The sequence below is a fragment of the Macaca thibetana genome, chromosome 17 (assembly GCF_024542745.1).
Source record: "Macaca thibetana thibetana isolate TM-01 chromosome 17, ASM2454274v1, whole genome shotgun sequence".
In the NCBI taxonomy this organism is placed as follows: Eukaryota; Metazoa; Chordata; class Mammalia; order Primates; family Cercopithecidae; genus Macaca; species Macaca thibetana.
In genome coordinates this window covers 16,419,413-16,437,134 of record NC_065594.1, presented here as the reverse complement: position 1 = coordinate 16,437,134, position 17,722 = coordinate 16,419,413, and the positions used below count along the sequence as shown (strand labels likewise).

At 38.8% G+C, this 17,722-nt stretch overlaps 1 long non-coding RNA gene across 1 annotated transcript; it reads right to left on the bottom strand.

Moving 5' to 3' along the window:
- Nucleotides 1–985: 985 nt before the first annotated feature.
- On the bottom strand, nucleotides 986–17,388 carry LOC126940496 (uncharacterized). Its single transcript, XR_007720776.1, has 5 exons — nucleotides 17,365–17,388; nucleotides 16,460–16,495; nucleotides 4,611–4,681; nucleotides 4,275–4,419; nucleotides 986–4,003 (listed from the first exon to the last, which is right to left on the bottom strand). It is a non-coding gene; the product is annotated as an uncharacterized LOC126940496 (long non-coding RNA).
- Nucleotides 17,389–17,722: the final 334 nt, after the last annotated feature.

Genomic DNA, 17,722 nt, shown 5'->3' with positions numbered 1-17,722 from the left:
TATGGAAAGAGTTTAATTCACTGGGGTCTTGTTTTTAAGATTTATTAAGCAGAGTCAGATCTGTGTATAACCTGGAGTTAATTATTCCCTCCAACTTAGACATGACTCTTCTTAGAACTATTCCCAATTTCCAGCGAATTATGAAGTTTCAAAATCTAGATGGTGGGAATAGGTGCTATTTAAAGCTTTATGTGAGAAACTGTTTACTCTAATTTTTCAGATGGTTCTTTCTCTGACCTTTATTAGTTTTCTCATATGCATGTGTTGATCAGTATTCTGCTGAATACTTAGGTGAACCCTCTACAGATCTCCAGAGTTCTCTGTCTCTCTATAGCTCTGTCCTCTCTGGTCCTCAGTACCATGAACTATATTTTCCTGGCCTCCTTCAATGCTCAGCTCCATCTTGTTTGCCAAGATTCACCTGGATTTCCCCTTACTGCACTAAAGCCTAGGAAAAGACAGAAAGCTGGGGGCAATCACAGGGCTCATCTCACATTTCTTCTTATATCCAGAGAATCACTGTGATTCATTGTCTGATGCCCAGCATTTTGAAAACTGTTATTTTTTTTCCAGGTTCAAGCAATTCTTGTGTCTCAGCCACCTGAGCAGCTGGGAATTCAGGCGCATGCCACCATACCTGGTTAATTATTGTATTTTTAGTAGAGATAGGGTTTTGCCATGTTAGCCAGGCTGGTCTCAAACCCCTGACCTCAAGTGATCCGTCCACCTCATCCTCCCAAAGTGCTGGGATTATAGGTGTAAGCCACTGCTCCCAGCTCTGTTTTTTAAATTTATTTTTGTTTTTTAAAAATTGTTTTACTCAGAAGAGAAAATATGGTCCCTGTTATTCCATTTTGCAGAAGTGCAACATCCTCTGCCATGGAATTTAGCTACATTAACTCCATTCTATAATCTTAAGCTGCACCTTTACATAGGAGCAGCCAACTAGAAAATGCTAAATATAAGAGGAACCAGACTGGAAAATGTTGAAGACACTCACAAATCTATTATAGGTAGCAGAAAAAGAACCCAATATGAGCTTACAGCCAGTATCATTGTTACACAATATGCACACATATTCAAACATATACCAATTAATTATCCAAAAATGGCAGCTGAATTTAATTTATTGAGATTTATTATTTTATATTCATCTGAACAGCTATTTATTTTCAATTATTGGAAAAACATTTCTTGAAGTTTCAAGTACTTTTTAGTTTGTTTTGTTTTGTTTTTTGTTATCAATTTGTTTTTTTACGAATAGGATTATTGCCTTTACTTCTGTGGGGTCTTTGTAAGGTCTTACACAACATCTGACGATACTCATTGATGAAATTTCTACAATATAATGAGAAAAGACTGGTGATTTTCTAGCCAACCTAGGTTCTGAAAAACTCTTGAAAAACTAGGCCATATGTGAATAAGACTGCTAGATGACTTTCACTTTTAGCAATAACGCAATTAACTAATGCATTTTCTAAACTTTTATGAAGTCTCACAAAAAGTTACAAAAATATAGAAAAGTCTGAAAGATAAAAGGTGTATTAGTCTATTTTTTTACTACTATGAAGAAATAACCAAGACTGGGTAATTTACAGAGAAAAAGAGGTTTAATAGACTCACAGTCCCCATGGCTAGGGAGGCCTCAAAATTTTCACAGAAGGTGAAGGAGTAGCAAAGGCACATCTTACATGGTGGCAGGCAAGAGAACATGTTTAGAGGAACTGCCCTTTATAAAACCATCAGATTTCATGAGACTTATTCACTACCATGAGAACAGGAGGGGAAAATCCACCCCTACGATTAAATTACCTCCCACTGGGTCTCTCCTAGGATACATGGGAATTGTGGGAGCTACAATTCAAGATGAGATTTGGGTGGGGACAAAGCCAAATCATATCATTCCATCCCCAGCCCCTCCCACATCTCATGTCATCACATTTCAAAACCAACCATGCCTTTCCAAGAGTCCCCCCTAGTGTTATCCCATTTCAGCATTTACTCAAAAGTCTGTATCCAAAGTCTCATCTGAGATGAGGCAAGTTCCTTCTGCCTATGAGCCTGTTAAATCAAAAGCAAGTTAGTTACTTCCTAGATACAATAGGAGTACAGGTATTGGGTAAATACAGCCATTCCAAATGGGAGAAATTGACTAAAATGAAGAGGCTGCAGGCCCCATGCAAGTCAAAAATCCAATGGGGCAGTCAAATCTTAAAACTCCAAAATTATCTCCTTTGACTCCATGTTTCACATCCAGGTCATGCTGATACAAGAGGTGGGCTCCCACAGCCTTGGATAGCTCTGTCCCTGTGGCTTTGCAGGGTACAGCCTCCCTCCTGGCTGCTTTCCTGGGCTGGCATTGTGTGTCTGTGGCTTTTTCAGGTGCACAGTTCAAGCTTTCAGTGGATCTACCATTCTGGGATCTGGAAGATGGTGGCTCTCTTCTCACAGCTCCACAAGGAAGTATCCCAATAGGGACTCTGTGTGGAGGCTCTCACCCTACATTTGCCTTCTGCAGTGCCCTAGCAGAGGTTCTCCATGAGGGCTCCACCCCTGCAGCACACCTCTGCCTGGACATCCAGCTGTTTCCATACATCCTCTGAAAACTAGGCAGAGGTTCCCAAAACTCAATTCTCGACTTCTGTGCACTCACAGGACCAACACCACATGGAAGCTATCAAGACTTTGTGATTTGCACTTTCTGAAGCAATGACCTGAGCTGCACCTTGGCCACTTTTAGCCATGACTGGAGCATGTGGGACACAGGGCACCAAGTCCCTAAGCTGCACACAGGAAGGAAGTCCTGAACCAGGCCCACAAAATCATTTTTTCCTCCCAGGTCCCTGAGCCTGTGATGTGAGGGGCTGCTGTGAAGTTCTCTCATATGCCCTGGAGACATTTTCCCCATTGTCTTGGGGATTACCCTTTGGTTCCTCGTTACTTATGCAAATTTCTACAGTGGCTTGAATTTCTCCCCAGGAAATGGACTTTTTGTTCTACCACATCGTCAAGCTGCAAATTTTCCAAATTTTTATGCCCTGTTACTTCTTGAACACTTTGCTGCTTAGAAATTTCTTCCACCAGATACCCTAAATCATCTCTCCACAGATCTCTAGGGTGGGGGCAAAATGCAGCACATCTCTTTGCATAGTAAGAGTGACCTTTACTCCAGTTTCCAACAAATTCCTCATCTCAATCTGAGACCACCTTAGCCTGGATTTTATTGTCCATATTACTATCAGCATTATGGTGAAAGCCATTCAACAAGTCTCTAGGAAGTTCCAAACTTTCCCACATCTTCCTGTCTTCTTCTGAGCCCTCCAAATTGTTCCAACCTCTGCCTGTTACCCAGTTCCAATGTTGCCTCCACATTTTCAGGTATCTTAATAGCAGTACTCCACTCTACCAGTACCAATTTACTGTATTAGTCCATTTTTATACTGCTATGAAGAAATACCCAAGGCTGAGTAATTTATAAAGAAAAAGAGGTTTAATGGACTCACAGTTTCCATGGCTAAGGAGGCCTCACAATCATCACAGAAGGTGAAGGCGGAGCAAAGGCACATTTACATGGCAGCAAGCAAGACAGCATGTGCAGGGGAACTGCCCTTTATACAACCATCAGATTTCATGAGACTTATTCACTATCACAAGAACAACACAGGAAAACCTACCCCTATAATTTAATTACCTCCCATCAGGTCCTTCCCACAACACGTGGGGATTATAAGAGCTACAATTCAAGATGAGACTTGGGTGAGGACACAGGCAAACTGTATCAAAAGGTAACTCAGAGACTTCATAAAAGATGAAAAATTTTATATTACATTCTTCAAGTAATTAGTGGTTGACCATAATAACAATAAACTTGAGATTACAAGAAATATTCTATACGAATTTTTCAAGAATACTTAGAGAAACAGAATCTACAAACAAGTATGTAAATTAAGGATCCAGCTCAGTGGAAGAAATTTTAATAAGTGCATTTTTGAATAAATTTTTCCTGAAAAGTAATTTAAACTTAATTTGGTTAACTTTAGAAACTGTTCATTAGGCCATTTTTATTACAAAAAAAAAAAAAAAAAAAACCCAGAATTTTTTTCTTAATATGGCAGAACAATACAACATTTGATTAAAATGTTAAGTCCCTAACTTATTTTGCTCTAACAGAGTTCAATTAAATTTTTCCTGAAGTTCATTAATATTGCCAATACTTGAGTTTCAGTCATTTGAACCAGGATATCTGTTTGCTTCTAATACAATAAAGCAATTACCTCTCACATCCTTTGCAATGATGACATCTATGTACACTCCTTGCAATGATGGCAAATGACCTGCCAGAAACATACAGTCCTATATAATCTCTGCAGACCCAAAGCTGCTCCTTTATTCATGATCTTAGCTCTGGTGTAAAGAGACCTTCAAAAAATTAACATAAAGAGGAAAATAAAATCAATGGATTTTCTTCTACTATTTCTCTAACTACATTTCTCTAACCAATTTTCTTGCCAAACATAGGATCAGCATTAGAACAATTAATTTATAGAGTCTTGAAAGACTGAGGCAGAAATTAATAGTTTATACTACAATATTCATTGAATAAAGAATACCTTTAATTACTAGATCTTCAACTGGAGTATCTAGGTAGACACATTGGGATTCATCAAGGAAACAACTCGACCTAAGGAGAATGGAGAGAAGCAAGACAGGATGACCACTCACCCAAGACTATCACAAAGTCAGGGGAGGCTTCCTCAACATGGGAAAATGGTGAATGAGTAAGAGTCCCTGGGCACCCACAATTCTTCCATGGACCTTTGCAACCCTGAACTCAGGAGACGCCCAGTGAGCCCCCAACCAGGGGCCCCAGACCAACACAGAGAGCTATGTGGAGTGTGGGCAGAGCTGCTGCTCAGGCACATGCAGAGTCTCTGGAGCCTTGACTCCCTGGACATCCCAGAATTAGTGGCGGCAACTCTGGCTGTGGAGGAGGACAGGCTCTCTCACATGCCCCAGGAAAAGAACTAAATCCAGGGTCTTGAGCAGCAATGGACTGCAAGCCTCACCTCCACTGCATCTCACAGGCTAAGGCCCACCTGCCTGGGTCTCCAGCCACCAACCCTCTGGGTTCTCAGCAGGTAATAGCTCTGTACTTCCTTGGGATGAAGCTCCCAGAAAGAGAGGCTGACCAGCATTTTTGCTGTCTTGCAGCCCCCGCCTCCATAGCCCTCTGTCTCGAGTAGTGATTAGGGAGAGGTGTGGATCTCCATTGCAGTGTAGCCATCCCATGGAAAAGCAGTCAGGCTATTTTTTATGTGGCTCCCAAATGGCTCCTCCTTCTCCTCATGGGGCAAGACCTACTAAATTGGGACTCCAGCCACATCCAACCAAGGATCTTGGGCCAGTAGCAGCTCTGCACCTTCCTGGGACAGAGCTCTGAGAGTGAGAAGCCAGAGGCCATTCTTGCTGTCTCACAACCCTTGCCACTATACCCTGTGAGTTCTGGGGAGTATGTGGTGAGTAGGCAGTGGCATGGCTCCCCAGCACAGTGCAGCCATCCCACAGAAAAGTGGACAGACTGTTTTCCATGTGGGTTTCTGTCCTTGCTTCTCTTCACTGGGTGGGACCTCCCAACTCCAGCACAATTCCCTTGCTCCCCCTTGAACATTTCAGTCAGAAGCAGCTCTGCATTTCTCTGAAAAGGAATTCCCAGAGAGAATCCACAACACCTCTGCCACTGCAGCTGCAATGGTACTGCCCTAACCACCCTTGGGTGAGAGAAGAAATAAAGAGCCTAATTGTTATTCTGGCACCACCAGTATATGGTAGCTCATTTGAAAAGGAGTCCAGTCTCTCTTCCCTGTGAGCCCTCACCTTCTCCCCTCACCAGGCAGGGTCCCTGCCTTGGTACCAAGAACAACTACCCCATCCCTGGCTGAACATTCCCACTGCTAGTGGCTCTGTGTCTCCCTAAGAGGCTCCCAGAGGCAAGTGACAGCATCCCTACTACGGCCACAACAATGGTCCTGCCCCTGCTGCCCTTGATCTAAGAAGAAACAAAGACTTTGAGGAGTTCACCTGAACTTCCAGAACACTACAGTCAGCATACAGAGAGGAGAACAGTCTCTTCTCCCTGTGAGCCCTCGTTCCCCCACTTTTCACCAAGCAGAGCCCACAACTTGGGTCAGTAGAGCAACTGCCCCACCCCTTGACTGACTATTCCCAGTAGCAGCAACTCCTTGTTTCTCTGAGGTGGAGCTCCCAGAGGCAACTGAAAGCCCCACTACAACTTCCACTGCAGTGGTACTGCCCTTGCTCTCAGACCAGAGAAGCAGCAAAGACCCTGAGTGCTTTACACACACATTCAGCAAGATGCAGCCACCCTAACGAGGAGAGGAAGCCTGTCTTTCCCAGGTCTCCCCGCTATACCACCCCGCTGCCACTAGTCACCAGGCAAGGCTCTCCCAGTTTGGGCCTAGCAGAGATGCCCCATCCTGGACCAATCACACTGATTGATAGTGGCTCCATATCTCTCTGTGGTGGACCCCCAAGAGACAAGTGAAAGACCCTATGCCACAACTACTTCTAGGGTCCCTTCTCCTGCTGCTTCCAAGTTGGGGAGGGAACAGAAAGCCTGAGATCACCCCAGAGCTGTGGTGTGTAACCTGGGAGTATCAAGCTGAGATCTGAAGCCAGCACTCAAGTGAGAGATGAGCCCACACTTCAGGAGCATTGAGAGGGAGCATGACTGAAATCATGAGGAAATACAGAGAAGTCATATGACTGTGCAAGAGTCTACTGAATGGCCATTATGCTTAAGTGCCATCTACTGGATCATAGTCCAAAATATCAACACCAAAAATACTTTACAATATACCCCATATGAAACCAAAGACAATAATTCATCTGCAAATAAACAGCCTGCACAAAGTCTCAGCCTTCTGAAACCATCTAGAAAAGAAGTTCACTGACTGTACTGAATTTATGCCACAGTTAAAGGAACACCAGCTCACATAGATGAGAAAAAAGTAGTGCAAAAACTCTCACAACTCAAAAAGCCAGAGTAACTTCTTTTCTCCAAATGACCACACTAGTTCCCCAGCAAGGGTGGTTCTAAGGCTGAAATGGCTGAAATGACAGAAACAGAATTCAGAATAAGGATAAAAACAAAGTTGATCAACATTCATGAGAACACAGAAAGCCAAAGAAACAAAAAAAAAAAAAAAAAAAAAAAAAGACAAGCCATTAAGAAACAAACTGATTTGAGAGTGAGAGAGCTATAAAACAAAGTAAAAGAATTACATAATGAAATTGCAAGCATTAACAGCAGAATAGACCAAGCTGAGGAAAGAATCTCAGAGCTTGAAGACTGACTCTCTGCAATAGCTCAGACAAAAAATGAAGAAAAAAGGATAAAAAAGAATAAACAAAACCTCTGAAAAATACGGGATTATGTAAAGAGACCAAACCTGTGACTCATTGGCATTCCTGAAAGAGATGGGGAGAAAGTAGGCAACTTGGAAAATATTTTTCAGGATATCATCCATGAAAACTTCCCCAACCTTGCTAGACAGACCAATATTCAAATTCAGAAAATGCAGAGAACCCCTGGGAGAACCATCTCCAAGACACAATAATGAGATTTTACAAGGTCAAAATGAGAGAACAAAATGTTAAAGGAAGCTAGAGAGAAGGGACAGGCCACCTACAAAGGGAAGCCCCTGGGGCTAACAGCTGGCCTTTCAGGAGAAACACTACAAGCCAGAAAGAGATTCAGAGCTTATATTCAGCATTCTTAAAGAAAATAATTTCCAACCAGGAACTTTGTATCCTGCCAAACTGAGCTTCATAAGTGAAGGAGAAATAAGATCCTTTACAGGCAAGCAAATGCTGAGCAAAAGCAAATGCTCACCAAACCTGCCTTACAAGAGGTCCTGAAAAGTGCACTAAATATGAAAAGAAAGGATGATTACCAGTCACTAAAAAAACACACATAAGTACACAGACCAATGACACCATAAAGCAATCACACAAACCAGTCAACCTCATAACAATATAATGATGGGATCAAATCTGCACATATCAATATTAACCTTGTATGTAAACAGGCTAAATGCCCCAATTAAAAGACCCAGTGGCATGCTGGATAAAGAAGCAAAACCCAATGGTATGATATCACCAAGAGACCAATCTTATATGCAGTGACACCTATAGCCTCAAAATAAAGGGATGGAGAAAAATCTACCAAGCAAATGGAAAACAGAAAAAGCAGGAATTAGTATCCTAATTTTAGATAAAATGGGCTTTAAACCAACAAAGATTTTTAAAAGATAAAGAAGAGCATTATACTGGGTGAGTGCAAAAGTAATTGCAGTTTTTGCATTGTTGGAAATTGTTGTTTGATATTGGGATATATTCCTAAATAAATGTGGTTATGTTACACATCATTTTAATGGGCATTTCTCGCCTTGTGGTTTTTTGCTAATGACTTATTATTTGCTGTTTATTTTATGTTTATTTTAGGTTATGGAAATGATGTTAGACTAAAAGAAAATTTGAGCGATTTTTTAATTCAAGTTCATGAGTCATAAAGCAATGGAGACAACTTACAATATCAACACCATATTTGACCCAGGAACTGCTAACAAATGTACAGTTCAGTGGTGATTCAAGAAGTTTTTCAAAGGATATGGTAAATTGAGTGTGATCATCAAAGCTGATCCTCTCACACTACACAAGAAGTTGCTGAAGAACTCAATATCAACCATTCTATGATCGTTCAGCATTTGAAGCAAATTGGAAAGGTGAAAAAGCTCCATAAGTACCCAGTTATTGATGCCTCATGAGCCAAACAAAAATTAAAAAACTTGTCATTTTGAAATGTCATCTTCTCTTATTCTGCACAGCAACAATGAGCCATTTCTCAATTGGATTGTGACGTGTGACAAAAAGTGGATTTTATACAATAACCGGCAATGACCAGCTCAGTGGTTGGACCGATAAGAAGCTCCAAAGAACTTCCCAAAGCCAAGCTTGCACCAAAAGGAGGTCATGGTCACTGTTTGGTGGTCTGCTGCCAGTCTGATCTACTACAGCTTTCTGAATCCCATTGAAACCATTATATGAGAAGTAAGCTCAGTAAATTGATGAGATGCACTGAAAACTCTATCGCCTGCAGCCAGCATTGGTCAACAGAAAGGGGCCGATTCTTCTCCATGACAACATCCGACTGCATGTTTTCCAACCATCACTTCGAAAGTTGAACAAACTGGGCTATGAAATTTGCTTCATCTCCCATATTGACCTTACCTTTCACCAACCAACTACCACGTCTTCAAGCATCCCGACAACTTTTTGCAGGGAAAATGCTTTCACAACAAGCAAGATGCAGAAAATGCTTTCCAAGAGTTTGTCAAATCCCAAAGCACAGATTTTTACACTACAGGAATAAACAAACTTATTTCTCATTGGCAAAAATGTGTTGATTATAATGGTTCCTATTTTGATTAGTAAAGATGTGTTTGAGCTTAGTTATACTGATCTAAAATTCACGGTCTGAAACCACAATGACCATTGCACCAATAATGGTAAAGGATTCAGTTCAAAAAGAATATCTAACTATCCTGAATATATACACACCCAACATAGCACCCAGATTAATAAAGCAAATTCTTAGAGATTTATGAAGAGACTTAGATTCCCACACAATAACAATGAGAGATTTCAACACCCCACTGACAGTATTAGACACATAATAGAAGCAGAAAATTAACAAACATTCAGTACCTGAACTGAACACACAACGGGACATAAAACAATCTTTTGCAAATGCAAAAGAACCAAACTCATACCAACCATGTTCTTGGACCACAGCACAATAAAAATAGAAATCAACACAAAGAAAATCACTCAAAACCATACAATTGTATGGAAACTAACTTGCTCTGGAATGATTTTTTGATGAATAATGAAATTAAGGCAGAAATCAAGAAATTATTTGAAACTAATGAGAGCAAAGATACAATACCCCAGAATCTCTGGGACACAGGTAAGGTAGTACTAACAGTGTAATTTACAGCACTAAATGCCCCCATCAAAAAGTTGGACAGATTCCAAGTTAACAACCTAACATCACAACTAGAAGAACTGTTGAAGCAAGAATAAACCAACCCCAAAGCTAGCAGAAGACAAGAACTAATCGAAATTACAGCTGAAGTGAAGGAAAGTGAGATGATGTGAAAAACCATACAAAACATCAATGAACGCAGGAATTGGTTCTTTAAAAAAAATAAGATATACAGACTGTTAGCTAGACTAATAAAAAAGAGAGAAGATCCAAATAACACGATTAGAGATAAAAAGGGGAACACTACCACTGACCCCACAGAAATAAAAAAAAAAGTATCAGAGACTACTTTGAACATCTCTATGCAGACACACTAGAAAATCTAGAAGAAATGGATCAATTCCTGGACACACACAACTTTCCAAAGCTGAATCAGGAAGAAATTGAATTCCTGAACAGACCAATAATGAGTTCTAAAGTTGAATCAGTAATAAAAAGTCTACAAACCAAAAAAGCCCAGGACCAGACAGATTCATGGCCAAAGTCTACCAGAAGTAAAAGAATAAATAACTAGTACCATTCCTACTGAAATTACACCAAAAATTGAGAAGGATTAATTCTTCACCAGCTCATTCTATGAGGCCAGCATCATCCTGATACACAACGATGAAAAAAAAAATTCAGATCAATATCCTCGATGAACATTGATGCATAAATCTTCAACAAAATACTAGCAAACCGAATCCAGCATCACATCAAAAGCTAATGCATCATGATCAAGTAGGCTTTCCTCCTGGGATACTAGGTTGCTTCAACATATGCAGATCATTAAATGTGATTTGTCACATAGACAAAATAAAAACAAAAACCACATAATTATTTCAATAGATGCAGAAAAGGCTTTCAATAAAATCCAACATTCCTTCATGTTAAAACCCCTCAACAAACTAGGCATTAAAGGAACATATTTTAAAAGTATAACAGCTATCTATGAAAAACTCACAGCCAATATCAAACTGAATGGGAAAAAGCTGGAAGAATTCCCTTGAAAACCGGCACAAGACAAGGATGAAAAGTCCAGTGCTATCAGGAACACATGGGCATACACGTGAAGACTTTAAGAGTGTCTTAGTGAAGAGCCTGCCTTCTAGTCCTGTCCTGCTGTTTGCTGCATTTGTTTTATTTTTCAGTTTTCCCTGAATCTGGTCTTTGCTCCCACTACTATCCTTTGGATCCTTATGATTTGCTTTCTAGACTATGGCAAATTTCCCAATTGGACTTCCTACTTAGAGTGTCTCTTGCTCTTATTTCATTTGTAAAAATTCAATTCATTTTTATTTCTAAAACCCTGCTCTGATAACGTCACTCCATTGCTCAGTGACTTTGAACACTTTCACTTAACTATAGAAGAAGGTCTACACTTCTATTCAGACATTTAAAATGCCCTTGGAAAATTAATACTAACTTAACATCATTCTAAGAGTTGACATATACTGTACATGCTGACATAAATTGTATTACTCCCCATTTCCCAGATGAGCTTGGTATAATATTTCCGACGTTTCTTTCCTCTTTATGTTGAAGACTCCTCTCAAGTCTCACATCATCCCAGGTACCCATGTGGATGTGCCCAAAGCACCTCATCCTCTTCTGATCTCACAGAGTGCTTTGGTGAAACCTCTCTTTTGTCACGTATTTTAGCTAATCTCGTCTCTCTCCAGAATTAGTTTGTTCAGCAAACATGAAGCTGTATTATCATGTCATCTTTCCTACAAAATTTTAGACTTTAGATAAAATGCCACATTTTCTTCTCATCCTTGTATCCGCAAGGCTCCTAACGTTTCATATGGATTACATTTAATGAATGACTGAAATAGATTTATTTAAAATTTTTTGAAAGGCCTTTCAAATATTTCTCCTGAATCAGAATTGTAGTGTTTCCAATTGTGACTCCATCCAATTTCTCTCCATTTGTAATAATCATTCGTAGACAATAAGGCTGTAAACAACACATTTAGAGGGGGAAAAAATGGTCTCAGAATCTTTTCAAGCTGTTGTCATCTGGACACATCTGGTGGTGGTTATTAGTCACAGGAAAATGCCTAAGAGTTTACAAGTTGTATTTTAGTCAGTTCTCCTTCAAAGTCTCTCCATGTTAGCCAACCATGATTAGCCCCTGACTGTACCAGCCCACTCCATGTACACACACATCGCTTCCTACTTCAAATCTTCCTGCTCATTCTTTATACTGGTGAAGTGAGAAACTGTAATCAATTCCAGATTGAACACACTTCTGAGAACTCCAGAACTGTATTTTCCCTTCACATGGATATAGTGCTTTAAATTCACACCAGATTTTTTTGTTTTGTTAAGGATTATTTGGCTCTTAATAATGTGTTGTTAATTGTTATTGCATTTCGCAAAATGATAGCCCCATTATGAAACTGATCTCCTGGTGCAGATCCAACTACAAATACAAGTTACTGATAACTCATCAACTTGTAGAGCTTTACTCTTCAAATACTGCAATTAATACCTATTCTTAAGCATAATAATAGATTATTGTCATATATATGCACAGAGTACACCAAAGTGCTTGGACACAGAATTCAGACTTATTCCAAATTTATTGTGGTATGTTATTTCTCTCAATTTTATAAGTCACGACATATAGGAGATAAAGAAAATAATTTAAATGTTATGTTCTCACATCATCTAATTGGATATGACACATTACTTTTTTTAGCCGCATTTCTCAGCTTTTATATTAATGTATTTATTAGGATCCATTAGCTGGCAAACAACAGAAAATCAACCCATAACAAATGGAGCAAAACAAGAAAATTATTAGTTTATATACAAGTAAATACACTCAAATAGCTGACAGATGTCAAGGAAGAGCTGCACACTAGGAATTTAGGAATTGGGACTGGGGACTGGGGACTTTTATCTCTTTCTAGTTAGATTTTTGTTTTGTTTTGTCTCTGCGTGTTCCTAGGGTGTGGAACATGGCTACTGATAATCTCAGTCCACAAATCCTAGATGAAAACATTGTTTTATATGTCAATGCCAAAAAAGGGAGTGCAATTGATCTTCCAACAGTTACGTGTTCACTCTTCGGACCAGTCATTCTGGGCAAGAGAATGTGGTGATAAGAATGCACATAACTTACCAAGACCTAGATCTCTCACATAAAACAGCTACTGCAGTGCACAACAATCTGTAACATGTTGAGGACTTCTGTGTTAATGTCATCAGAGGCAGTGCATGATAATATAGGGGAGTAATTAGGAGAGTCCCATGTTTCATGGGGATAGTGAGGTTTGGATGAGCAACAGGGGACCTTAGTAGTGTGATACTATTTTAACACATATGGTTAGGTAAAACTGAGTTCTTAGGTATCAAGTGGGTTGATAATAGTTCAGATATTCTCTCAAGAGGTGAAATGTAGCTGCCACCTCATCTGTCACCGTAGATGTGTTCCCCTCCTATGCAGCAATAGCCTCTTCACCTAATGTTCCTTGTATCTGCCTACCCTGCTTTTTTAAACAGTTTTCCTTGATCCAGGGAAGGAAATGTAAGTCATAAAAGCTTTTATTTTAATTTCTTACTCTCTTATCTTTTTTTTCTTTGTTTGGGCTGGGACAGAGTCTCACTCTATCACCCAGACTGGAGTACTGTGGCATAATCTCGGCTCTCTGCAACTGCAACCTCCCAGGGTTCAAGTGATTCTCCCAGGGTTCAAGTGAGCCTCCTGAGTGGCTGGGACTAAAGGCACATGTCACCAAGTATTTTTGCACAGACAGAGTTTCACCATGTTGCCTAGTCTAGTCTTGAATTCCTGGGCTCAAATTATCCTCCTATCTAGGCTTCCCAAAGTGCTGAGATTACAGGCGTGAGCCACTGCACCCAATCATATTCTCGTATCTTTTAAAGCAAAATTTATTCTCTTAGAACACAGCATTCCTGAAATTACAAGTAGCGTATGAAGTAATGAAAATACAAGTAGCATACATCAATTATGAAAAATCATCAAGTCCTTGTTTAGCCATTTTTATAGCTGAGTATCCTTTATTTATGCCTGGGTGATCTAAAAAAACTCATTGTTATAAATTTCTTTTATTTTTCCAGCTCTAAAGTGTTTTAATGGAGTATATAATTCAAAGGAGAATTATCCCTCCTAATTTAGAAAGTACTTGGAATTTATTTTTAGCAATGGTCATCCAAAACATAAGATTTAACTTCTTATCCAAAGACAAATTTCTGAAAAACTACTACATCTATATTAAGTCATAAACTGGGGTATATATGAGCCGTTACCTGCTTAGTAGAATACTATTGTTTCTTGCTATAATCCGAATGTTTGTGTCCTTCTAAAATTCATATATTGAAATCCAATCCCCAATGTGATAGTATTAAGAGGTGGGGCATTTCGAAGGTGAGTAAATCATAGGGAAGGGGCCCTCATAAATAGGATTAGTGCCTCTGTAAACTCTTGGGATCTTTATAACCAATCAAATGGATATATCAAATAAGTTTTTGAACACAAGATTTTACAATTCAAATAAGAAAATTTAACTAGAATAGCTATAATCTGTTCATGTATTGCCACACTGATACTTTTTGGAATTATAAAATTAATTAGATTAGAAGACAAATTAGAAGAAAGAAGAGATATGCATGCCCTGAAGAACTTCAGTAGCTGGAGGTTAGTAAGAAGAGGAGCATCTAGGACAAGAGATTGAGACAGAGAAGCAAAAGAGATGGGTAAAAAAACAAGGTTGTAGTTTCAAGGGAAGCAAACGTTTCCAGAACAGAGTGATCAAATGATGACAGAAGTACATCCACTGACTATTCCAATATAGATGTCATTACGGGCCTTGGCAAGGGAAGTATTGGGAGCAGAATCCAAGAGTAGATTAACAAGTAAATAAAAGTCAGACAATTTCGGTAGTGTAAATTTTGAGACATCTGCCTTTGAAGGGAACAGAACATGGGAAGTACTTAGAGAGGGTTAAGGAATCATGAGAGGTGTTTTCTTAAAGAAAAACACATGAATATTTTTATTGAAATAATTTATTAAAATATATAAATTATAAGTATTACATGAAGCAAGATACTTCATGTTATAAACTGTTCAGGAAAATTTTCTGGGTGGTAGACAGAGTAAAAATATATCTAAAATACCTTATTAAAATGTTCCACACATCCAGATGAGACAAATATGGACTCAATATTTTGTTTCCATAATCTTTTCTTCATTAACACTCTCATGATTTTTTTTTACTATAATTTATCACCTGGATTACTACATGCTATGGTTTGAATGTACCTTCTCCAAAATTCAGGTGTTGCCAATGTGAAAGTATTGGGAAGTGGGGACTGTAAGAGTTGATTAGGCCTCGAGGGCTCCTTCCTCAGGAATGAGATTAAAGATCTTATAAAAGAAAGAGACTTTACACAGTGTTCAGCTAGCTTGCTCTTCCACCTTCCACCATGTGAGGACACAGCAACAAGGCACCTTGGAAGCAGAGAGCAGCTCTCACCAGACTGAATTTGTTGGCACCTTGATCTTGAACTTTGCAGACTCCAACATGGTGAGAAAATAATTTTCTGCTCTTTATGAACTACTAACTTTCAGGCATTTTGTTATCACAGCACAAATTGACTAAGACACTACATTACTGTCTAATTGCCTCCAGCCTCTTGCTTCTCTGTTATCAATAATTTTTTCAAAATCACAAATATGATGTCTGTTATTTAAAGTTTTCACTTTATCTTCTCAGGATAAAGGGTGAACTCCTTCCTCCAGCTCTTTATAATCAGCCTAAATCTCCTAAATATCTTCTCTCACTTCATTAATCATGCACCATTTTTTGAAACTACAATAATGTATTCAATATATCCTGACTCTTTCCTTCATACTTTTGCATATTCTTAGAATACACATTTGCTTAAAATGTTCTTTACAACAATCTTCAAACTCAAACCACACTCCTAAATACATACACCCTTACACATAAAATCCCCTTTTATAACTAGTTATAGTCATCTTTCAACCCTCAACTTAGATTTCACTTCCTCTGATAAGTTGCCTTATTGCATAAATTTGTTTGAGAGGCTGTCTTCATAAAGTTCATTTTACCCATCATAGCACTTATCCCACTATATCATGTCATTTATTTTCTTATCAGAATTGAAAGAAACTAAAAGTCTTTGTAGTAGTCCACGGACCTTGTAGCTGCAGAATATACTGCAATGGCTGGCAATTGTGCTTAACATAAGATATAGCAAAATACCTGGAAGAAACTTGGAAAGAGTGTTGAAGAGAGAAAGGAAGGATTTACAATTTATAGAAGTTTCCCAAGTGAACGCCAGTTCTAATATGCTTACCTATTTGAGAACTACGGTCTGGATGAACATCTATTCCTGGGAAGCAAAAGGAAAACAGTACTTCATGATTTTGTTTATGAGGCTGAAATCATACCTAATTAAAATAACATTTTGTTTTTCTTAACATAACATATACTAAGAATTGCAGATGTCAAATTCTGGCACATTTGCAATAAACTTACTAAACAGAAACTTAAAATTCATTACTTGAATCAGATAGGAGATTGAAAGAAAATAAAAAATAACATTAATGATAACCATATTTTCTTCAAAATAAACTGCACGGTTTTGTTAAAAACAAAAACAAAAGAAAACAAAAAACGTTATTCCATATGGTTTGGCTAATCCAGTTGGAATTGTCACTGAAAGTTTTGAAGTGGTATATTTTTACCGTTAAAACATAGAAAAAAAAAAGTCTACAGCCCGGGGCGGTGGCTCACGCCTGTAATCCCAGCACTTTGGGAGGCCGAGGCGGGTGGATCAGGAGGTCAGGAGATTGAGACCATCCTGGCTAACACGGTGAAACCCCTTCTCTACTAAAAATACAAAAAATTAGCCGGGCGTGATGGCGGGCGCCTGTAGTCCCGGCTACTCAGGAGACTGAGGCAGGAGGATGACGTGAAGCCGGGAGGCGGAGCTTGCAGTGAGCCGAGATTGTGCCACTGCACTCCAGCCTGGGCGATGGAGCAAGACTCTGTCTCAGAAGAAAAAAAAAAAAAAAAAAATTAAATTAAATTAAATTAAAAGTCTACAGGCTTCAACCATTAAATAATACAGGAAAAAACTAGAGAAATTCTTTTGCACAGTTTTATGTATACATTTTCAAAACTGATTTGGCTTTAAAAATCTGCGTTCTATTAATGTCTGCTTAGTAGTGTTTTCCTTCTCCAGTCACCTATCTATACCTTCTTCTATTCTTTTCAAACTAATAGTAGGCAACAGAACCATCTGCCTGATATAAATACATTCAGAAGTTACTCCTGAAATTCAGATTACATTGTAAGAGCAAGGGAAAACAAGGAGTACATTTGACTTCTCATTCTCATTTGTTTATAGGTCATAAACTTACAGAACTTGATTACTTGATTGTCATTTTCAGAATTATTTGTCATAATGCTATGCTTACTAAATTGTTGGTTTTTGAGAGGCCATACCATCTTTTTACAGAAAAACAGAATAAAACCACAGTAAAATATTTAGAATTTTTAATGCTTTTTGGATAATACAATTCTACTGCTACAATTTTTAAAATGAAGCAAATTG